The 9,691-nt window shown below is 38.6% G+C and overlaps 5 non-coding genes across 5 annotated transcripts; all 5 read right to left on the minus strand.

Annotated features, from left to right (window-relative positions):
• Window positions 1-457: 457 nt before the first annotated feature.
• On the minus strand, window positions 458-539 carry TRNAS-GCU (transfer RNA serine (anticodon GCU)). Its single transcript has one exon. It is a non-coding gene; the product is annotated as a tRNA-Ser (tRNA).
• Window positions 540-4,103: 3,564 nt separating this feature from the next.
• On the minus strand, window positions 4,104-4,185 carry TRNAS-GCU (transfer RNA serine (anticodon GCU)). Its single transcript has one exon. It is a non-coding gene; the product is annotated as a tRNA-Ser (tRNA).
• Window positions 4,186-5,767: 1,582 nt separating this feature from the next.
• On the minus strand, window positions 5,768-5,849 carry TRNAS-GCU (transfer RNA serine (anticodon GCU)). Its single transcript has one exon. It is a non-coding gene; the product is annotated as a tRNA-Ser (tRNA).
• A 2,671-nt stretch (window positions 5,850-8,520) lies between these two features.
• On the minus strand, window positions 8,521-8,602 carry TRNAS-GCU (transfer RNA serine (anticodon GCU)). Its single transcript has one exon. It is a non-coding gene; the product is annotated as a tRNA-Ser (tRNA).
• Window positions 8,603-9,609: 1,007 nt separating this feature from the next.
• TRNAS-GCU (transfer RNA serine (anticodon GCU)) lies at window positions 9,610-9,691 on the minus strand. The gene has a single exon. It is a non-coding gene; the product is annotated as a tRNA-Ser (tRNA).

Genomic DNA, 9,691 nt, shown 5'->3' on the forward strand with positions numbered 1-9,691 from the left:
ATCTAAAATAAATAAGGATCCGTGTCTATTTATGTAGTGAAAGTGCCACGGATCCTCCTTTAAAATGGCCTCATATTTACAAGAAGAGGACAGTTGTCATTCGATAAGGTGATCCACACATGGGCAAATGAGTTGGCAAAGTTCTACAAGAAACCGTGAGATACGTAGAAATTGCAAAGATCATTTCTGAATGCTTTTCGTGGATCTGATAGTTAAACTCCTAGAAATTTAGAGATGTAGTAAATTATATAGTTCTCTTTGCCCAGGTGAGGAACCGCTACAGCATTAAATCTAAAATAAATAAGGATCCGTGCTTATTTATATAGTGAATGTTCCACGGATCCTCCTTTAAAATGGACTGATATTTACAAGAAGATGACAGTTGTCATTCGATAAGGTGATCCACACAAGGCAAAATGAATTGGCAAAGTTCTACAAGAAAGCTTTGAAGAAAAGTCGACGAAGATGGGATTCGAACCCATGCGTGCAGAGCACAATGGATTAGCAGTCCATCGCCTTAACCACTCGGCCACCTCGTCCGGCTTTGGTGTTTTTAGCGGTTAGACGCGGTCCGTGCTATACGCGGTCACCGTGACATCCGTGGAATATAGACCAGGTCAGCGAATGGCTCATGTTCAAATTTTAGAAATCTACAGCTTGAAAGAAGAGCAGAAATTGCAAAGATCATTTCTGAATGCTTTTCGTGGATCTTATAGTTAAACTCCTAGAAATAAGAGATGTAGTAAATGATACTTTAACCAAGGATGTTGAAAGCTTTGCTACACTTGATGCACTCCAATGCTAGAAATGTGTACTTAGTGCTTCTTAATTAGCATGGAATGCATGAATTCCCTTTAGATTTTGTCTTCAAGTGTGTGGAGAATAGGTCTGCTATCGTTTACTGGACTTCATCTAAAGGATTGTGTTTTGTAGTCTAGTTTGTGTTAGTTCTACACATAAAATTGGGGAGGCTAATAATGTGAATTTTTGTTTGATTGTTGCAATTAAGACAAGGCTTAGGGTTAAGCTCTACATATCAGGGGGAAAACTGTTCTCTTTGCCCAGGTGAGGAACCGCAACAACATTAAATCTAAAATAAATAAGGATCCGTGTCTATTTATGTAGTGAAAGTGCCACGGATCCTCCTTTAAAATGGCCTCATATTTACAAGAAGATGACAGTTGTCATTCGATAAGGTGATCCACACAATAGGTCTGCTATCGTTTACTGGACTTCATCTAAAGGATTGTGTTTTGTAGTCTAGTTTGTGTTAGTTCTACACATAAAATTGGGGAGGCTAATAATGTGAATTTTTGTTTGATTGTTGCAATTAAGACAAGGCTTAGGGTTAAGCTCTACATATCAGGGGGAAACTGTTCTCTTTGCCCAGGTGAGGAACCGCAACAACATTAAATCTAAAATAAATAAGGATCCGTGTCTAATTATGTAGTGAAAATGCCACAGATCCTCCTTTAAAATGGCCTCATATTTACAAGTTGTCATTCGATAAGGTGATCCACACATGGGCAAATGAGTTGGCAAAGTTCTACAAGAAACCGTGAGATACGTAGAAATTGCAAAGATCATTTCTGAATGCTTTTCGTGGATCTGATAGTTAAACTCCTAGAAATTTAGAGATGTAGTAAATGATATAGTTCTCTTTGCCCAGGTGAGGAACCGCTACAGCATTAAATCTAAAATAAATAAGGATCCGTGCTTATTTATATAGTGAATGTTCCACGGATCCTCCTTTAAAATGGACTGATATTTACAAGAAGATAACAGTTGTCATTCGATAAGGTCATCCACACAAGGCAAAATGAATTGGCAAAGTTCTACAAGAAAGCTTTGAAGAAAAGTCGACGAAGATGGAATTCAAACCCATGCGTGCAGAGCACAATGGATTAGCAGTCCATCGCCTTAACCACTCGGCCACCTCGTCTGGCTTTGGTGTTTTTAAGCGTTTAGACGCGGTCCGTGCTATACGCGGTCACCGTGAGATCCGTGGAATGTAGACCAGGTCAGCGAATGGCTCATGTTCAAATTTTAGAAATCTACAGCTTGAAAGAAGAGCAGAAATTGCAAAGATCATTTCTGAATGCTTTTCGTGGATCTTATAGTTAAACTCCTAGAAATAAGAGATGTAGTAAATGATACATTAACCAAGGATGTTGAAAGCTTTGCTACACTTGATGCACTCCAATGCTAGAAATGTGTACTTAGCGCTTCTTAAGTAGCATGGAATGCATGAATTCCCTTTAGATTTTGTCTTGAAGTTTGTGGAGAATAGGTCTGATATAGTTTACTGGACTTCATCTAAAGGATAGTGTTTTGTAGTCTAGTTTGTGTTAGTTCTACACATAAAATTGGGGAGGCTAATAATGTGAATTTTTGTTTGATTGTTGCAATTAAGACAAGGCTTAGGGTTAAGCTCTACATATCAGGGGGAAAAACTGTTCTCTTTGCCCAGGTGAGGAACCGCAACAACATTAAATCTAAAATAAATAAGGATCCGTGTCTATTTATGTAGTGAAAGTGCCACGGATCCTCCTTTAAAATGGCCTCATATTTACAAGAAGAGGACAGTTGTCATTCAATAAGGTGATCCACACATGGGCAAATGAGTTGGCAAAGTTCTACAAGAAACCGTGAGATACGTAGAAATTGCAAAAATCATTTCTGAATGCTTTTCGTGGATCTGATAGTTAAACTCCTAGAAATTTAGAGATGTAGTAAATGAGATAGTTCTCTTTGCCCAGGTGAGGAACCGCTACAGCATTAAATCTAAAATAAATAAGGATCCGTGCTTATTTATATAGTGAATGTTCCACGGATCCTCCTTTAAAATGGACTGATATTTACAAGAAGATGACAGTTGTCATTCGATAAGGTGATCCACACAAGGCAAAATGAATTGGCAAAGTTCTGCAAGAAAGCTTTGAAGAGATGTCATTCGAACCCACGCGTGCAGAGCACAATGGATTAGCAGTCCATCGCCTTAACCACTCGGCCACCTCGTCTGGCTTTAGTGTTTTTTAGCGGTTAGACGCGGTCCGTGCTATAAGCGGTCACCGTGAGATCCGTGGAATGTAGACCAGGTCAGCGAATGGCTCATGTTCAAATTTTAGAAATCTACAGCTTGAAAGAAGAGCAGAAATTGCAAAGATCATTTCTGAATGCTTTTCGTGGATCTTATAGTTAAACTCCTAGAAATAAGAGATGTAGTAAATTACACATTAACCAGGGATGTTGAAAGCTTTGCTACACTTGATGCACTCCAATGCTAGAAATGTGTACTTAGCGCTTCTTAAGTAGCATGGAATGCATGAATTCCCTTTAGATTTTCTCTTGAAGTTTGTGGAGAATAGGTCTGATATCGTTTACTGGACTTCATCTAAAGGATAGTGTTTTGTAGTCTAGTTTGTGTTAGTTCTACACATAAAATTGGGGAGGCTAATAATGTGAATTTTTGTTTGATTGTTGCAATTAAGACAAGGCTTAGGGTTAAGCTCTACATATCAGGGGGAAAACTGTTCTCTTTGCCCAGATGAGGAACCGCAACAACATTAAATCTAAAATAAATAAGGATCCGTGTCTATTTATGTAGTGAAAGTGCCACGGATCCTCCTTTAAAATGGCCTCATATTTACAAGAAGATGACAGTTGTCATTCGATAAGGTGATCCACACATGGGCAAATGAGTTGGCAAAGTTCTACAAGAAACCGTGAGATACGTAGAAATTGCAAAGATCATTTCTGAATGCTTTTCGTGGATCTGATAGTTAAACTCCTAGAAATTTAGAGATGTAGTAAATGATATAGTTCTCTTTGCCCAGGTGAGGAACCGCTACAGCATTAAATCTAAAATAAATAATGATCCGTGCTTATTTATATAGTGAATGTTCCACGGATCCTCCTTTAACCCCTTAAGGACCAAACTTCTGGAATAAAAGGGAATTGTGACGTGTCACACACGTCATGTGTCCTTAAGGGGTTAAAATGGACTTATATTTACAAGAAGATGACAGTTGTCATTCGATAAGGTGATCCACACAAGGCAAAATGAATTGGCAAAGTTCTACAAGAAAGCTTTGAAGAAAAGTCGACGAAGATGGGATTCGAACCCATGCGTGCAGAGCACAATGGATTAGCAGTCCATCGCCTTAACCACTCGGCCACCTCGTCTGGTTTTGGTGTTTTTTAGCGGTTAGACGCGGTCCGTGCTATACGCGGTCACCGTGAGATCCGTGGAATGTAGACCAGGTCAGCGAATGGCTCATGTTCAAATTTTAGAAATCTACAGCTTGAAAGAAGAGCAGAAATTGCAAAGATCATTTCTGAATGCTTTTCGTGGATCTTATAGTTAAACTCCTAGAAATAAGAGATGTAGTAAATGACACATTAACCAGGGATGTTGAAAGCTTTGCTACACTTGATGCACGCCATTGCTAGAAATGTGTACTTAGCGCTTCTTAAGTAGCATGGAATGCATGAATTCCCTTTAGATTTTGTCTTGAAGTTTGTGGAGAATAGGTCTGATATCGTTTACTGGACTTCATCTAAAGGATAGTGTTTTGTAGTCTAGTTTATGTTAGTTCTACACATAAAATTGGGGAGGCTAATAATGTGAATTTTTGTTTGATTGTTGCAATTAAGACAAGGCTTAGGGTTAAGCTCTACATATCAGGGGGAAAAACTGTTCTTTTTGCCCAGGTGAGGAACCGCAACAACATTAAATCTAAAATAAATAAGGATCCGTGTCTATTCATGTAGTGAAAGTGCCACGGATCCTCCTTTAAAATGGCCTCATATTTACAAGAAGAGGACAGTTGTCATTCGATAAGGTGATCCACACATGGGCAAATGAGTTGGCAAAGTTGTACAAGAAACCGTGAGATACGTATAAATTGCAAAGATCATTTCTGAATGCTTTTCGTGGATCTTATAGTTAAACTCCTAGAAATAAGAGATGTAGTAAATGATACATTAACCAAGGATGTTGAAAGCTTTGCTACACTTGATGCACTCCAATGCTAGAAATGTGTACTTAACGCTTCTTAAGTAGCATGGAATGCATGAATTCCCTCTAGATTTTGTCTTCAAGTGTGTGGAGAATAGGTCTGATATCTTTTACTGGACTTCATCTAAAGGATTGTGTTTTGTAGTCTAGTTTGTGTTAGTTCTACACATAAAATTGGGGAGGCTAATAATGTGAATGATTGTTTGATTGTTGCAATTAAGACAAGGCTTAGGGTTAAGCTCTACATATCAGGGGGAAAACTGTTCTCTTTGCCCAGGTGAGGAACCGCAACAACATTAAATCTAAAATAAATAAGGATCCGTGTCTATTTATGTAGTGAAAGTGCCACGGATCCTCCTTTAAAATGGCCTCATATTTACAAGTTGTCATTCGATAAGGTGATCCACACATGGGCAAATGAGTTGGCAAAGTTCTACAAGAAACCGTGAGATACGTAGAAATTGCAAAGATCATTTCTGAATGCTTTTCGTGGATCTGATAGTTAAACTCCTAGAAATTTAGAGATGTAGTAAATGATATATTTCTCTTTGCCCAGGTGAGGAACCGCTACAGCATTAAATCTAAAATAAATAAGGATCCGTGCTTATTTATATAGTGAATGTTCCACGGATCCTCCTTTAAAATGGACTGATATTTACAAGAAGATAACAGTTGTCATTCGATAAGGTCATCCACACAAGGCAAAATGAATTGGCAAAGTTCTACAAGAAAGCTTTGAAGAAAAGTCGACGAAGATGGGATTCGAACCCATGCGTGCAGAGCACAATGGATTAGCAGTCCATCGCCTTAACCACTCGGCCACCTCGTCTGGCTTTGGTATTTTTTACCGGTTAGACGCGGTCCGTGCTATACGCGGTCACCGTGACATCCGTGGAATGTAGACCAGGTCAGCGAATGGCTCATGTTCAAATTTTAGAAATCTACAGCTTGAAAGAAGAGCAGAAATTGCAAAGATCATTTCTGAATGCTTTTCGTGGATCTTATAGTTAAACTCCTAGAAATAAGAGATGTAGTAAATGATACATTAACCAAGGATGTTGAAAGCTTTGCTACACTTGATGCACTCCAATGCTAGAAATGTGTACTTAGCGCTTCTTAAGTAGCATGGAATGCATGAATTCCCTTTAGATTTTGTCTTCAAGTGTGTGGAGAATAGGTCTGCTATCGTTTACTGGACTTCATCTAAAGGATTGTGTTTTGTAGTCTAGTTTGTGTTAGTTCTACACATAAAATTGGTGAGGCTAATAATGTGAATTTTTGTTTGATTGTTGCAATTAAGACAAGGCTTAGGGTTAAGCTCTACATATCAGGGGGAAAACTGTTCTCTTTGCCCAGGTGAGGAACCGCAACAACATTAAATCTAAAATAAATAAGGATCCGTGTCTATTTATGTAGTGAAAGTGCCACGGATCCTCCTTTAAAATGGCCTCATATTTACAAGAAGATGACAGTTGTCATTCGATAAGGTGATCCACACATGGGCAAATGAGTTGGCAAAGTTCTACAAGAAACCGTGAGATACGTAGAAATTGCAAAGATCATTTCTGAATGCTTTTCGTGGATCTGATAGTTAAACTCCTAGAAATTTAGAGATGTAGTAAATTATATAGTTCTCTTTGCCCAGGTGAGGAACCGCTACAGCATTAAATCTAAAATAAATAAGGATCCGTGCTTATTTATATAGTGAATGTTCCACGGATCCTCCTTTAAAATGGACTGATATTTACAAGAAGATGACAGTTGTCATTCGATAAGGTCATCCACACAAGGCAAAATGAATTGGCAAAGTTCTACAACAAAGCTTTGAAGAAAAGTCGACGAAGATGGGATTCGAACTCATGCGTGCAGAGCACAATGGATTAGCAGTCCATCGCCTTAACCACTCGACCACCTCGTCTGGCTCTGGTGTTTCTTAGCGGTTAGACGTGGTCCGTGCTATACGCGGTCACCGTGACATCCGTGGAATGTAGACCAGGTCAGCGAATGGCTCATGTTCAAATTTTAGAAATCTACAGCTTGAAAGAAGAGCAGAAATTGCAAAGATCATTTCTGAATGCTTTTCGTGGATCTTATAGTTAAACTCCTAGAAATAAGAGATGTAGTAAATGATACATTAACCAAGGATGTTGAAAGCTTTGCTACACTTGATGCACTCCAATGCTAGAAATGTGTACTTAGCGCTTCTTAAGTAGCATGGAATGCATGAATTCCCTCTAGATTTTGTCTTCAAGTGTGTGGAGAATAGGTCTGATATCTTTTACTGGACTTCATGTAAAGGATAGTGTTTTGTAGTCTAGTTTGTGTTAGTTCTACACATAAAATTGGGGAGGCTAATAATGTGAATTTTTGTTTGATTGTTGCAATTAAGACAAGGCTTAAGGTTAAGCTCTACATATCAGGGGGATAAACGGTTCTTTTTGCCCAGGTGAGGAACCGCAACAACATTAAATCTAAAATAAATAAGGATCCATGTCTATTTATGTAGTGAAAGTGCCACGGATCCTCCTTTAAAATGGCCTCATATTTACAAGAAGAGGACAGTTGTCATTCGATAAGGTGATCCACACATGGGCAAATGAGTTGGCAAAGTTGTACAAGAAACCGTGAGATACGTATAAATTGCAAAGATCATTTCTGAATGCTTTTCGTGGATCTTATAGTTAAACTCCTAGAAATAAGAGATGTAGTAAATGATACATTAACCAAGGATGTTGAAAGCTTTGCTACACTTGATGCACTCCAATGCTAGAAATGTGTACTTAACGCTTCTTAAGTAGCATGGAATGCATGAATTCCCTCTAGATTTTGTCTTCAAGTGTGTGGAGAATAGGTCTGATATCTTTTACTGGACTTCATCTAAAGGATTGTGTTTTGTAGTCTAGTTTGTGTTAGTTCTACACATAAAATTGGGGAGGCTAATAATGTGAATTTTTGTTTGATTGTTGCAATTAAGACAAGGCTTAGGGTTAAGCTCTACATATCAGGGGGAAAACTGTTCTCTTTGCCCAGGTGAGGAACCGCAACAACATTAAATCTAAAATAAATAAGGATCCGTGTCTATTTATGTAGTGAAAGTGCCACGGATCCTCCTTTAAAATGGCCTCATATTTACAAGTTGTCATTCGATAAGGTGATCCACACATGGGCAAATGAGTTGGCAAAGTTCTACAAGAAACCGTGAGATACGTAGAAATTGCAAAGATCATTTCTGAATGCTTTTCGTGGATCTGATAGTTAAACTCCTAGAAATTTAGAGATGTAGTAAATGATATAGTTCTCTTTGCCCAGGTGAGGAACCGCTACAGCATTAAATCTAAAATAAATAAGGATCCGTGCTTATTTATATAGTGAATGTTCCACGGATCCTCCTTTAAAATTGACTGATATTTACAAGAAGATGACAGTTGTCATTCGATAAGGTCATCCACACAAGGCAAAATGAATTGGCAAAGTTCTACAAGAAAGCTTTGAAGAAAAGTCGACGAAGATGGGATTCGAACCCATGCGTGCAGAGCACTATGGATTAGCAGTCCATTGCCTTAACCACTCGGCCACCTCGTCTGGCTTTGGTGTTTTTTAGCGGTTAGACGCGGTCCGTGCTATACGCGGTCACCGTGACATCCGTGGAATGTAGACCAGGTCAGCGAATGGCTCATGTTCAAATTTTAGAAATCTACAGCTTGAAAGAAGAGCAGAAATTGCAAAGATCATTTCTGAATGCTTTTCGTGGATCTTATAGTTAAACTCCTAGAAATAAGAGATGTAGTAAATGACACATTAACCAGGGATGTTAAAAGCTTTGCTACACTTGATGCACTCCAATGCTAGAAATGTGTACTTAGCGCTTCTTAAGTAGCATGGAATGCATGAATTCCCTCTAGATTTTGTCTTCAAGTGTGTGGAGAATAGGTCTGCTATCGTTTACTGGACTTCATCTAAAGGATTGTGTTTTGTAGTCTAGTTTGTGTTAGTTCTACACATAAAATTGGGGAGGCTAATAATGTGAATTTTTGTTTGATTGTTGCAATTAAGACAAGGCTTAGGGTTAAGCTCTACATATCAGGGGGAAAACTGTTCTCTTTGCCCAGGTGAGGAACCGCAACAACATTAAATCTAAAATAAATAAGGATCCGTGTCTATTTATGTAGTGAAAGTGCCACGGATCCTCCTTTAAAATGGCCTCATATTTACAAGAAGATGACAGTTGTCATTCGATAAGGTGATCCACACATGGGCAAATGAGTTGGCAAAGTTCTACAAGAAACCGTGAGATACGTAGAAATTGCAAAGATCATTTCTGAATGCTTTTCGTGGATCTGATAGTTAAACTCCTAGAAATTTAGAGATGTAGTAAATGATATAGTTCTCTTTGCCCAGGTGAGGAACCGCTACAGCATTAAATCTAAAATAAATAAGGATCCGTGCTTATTTATATATTGAATGTTCCACGGATCCTCCTTTAAAATGGACTGATATTTACAAGAAGATGACAGTTGTCATTCGATAAGGTCATCCACACAAGGCAAAATGAATTGGCAAAGTTCTACAAGAAAGCTTTGAAGAAAAGTCGACGAAGATGGGATTCGAACCCATGCGTGCAGAGCACAATGGATTAGCAGTCCATCGCCTTAACCACTCGGCCACCTCGTC

Source organism: Pelobates fuscus, chromosome 1, assembly GCF_036172605.1.
Source record: "Pelobates fuscus isolate aPelFus1 chromosome 1, aPelFus1.pri, whole genome shotgun sequence".
NCBI classification, from domain to species: domain Eukaryota; kingdom Metazoa; phylum Chordata; class Amphibia; order Anura; family Pelobatidae; genus Pelobates; species Pelobates fuscus.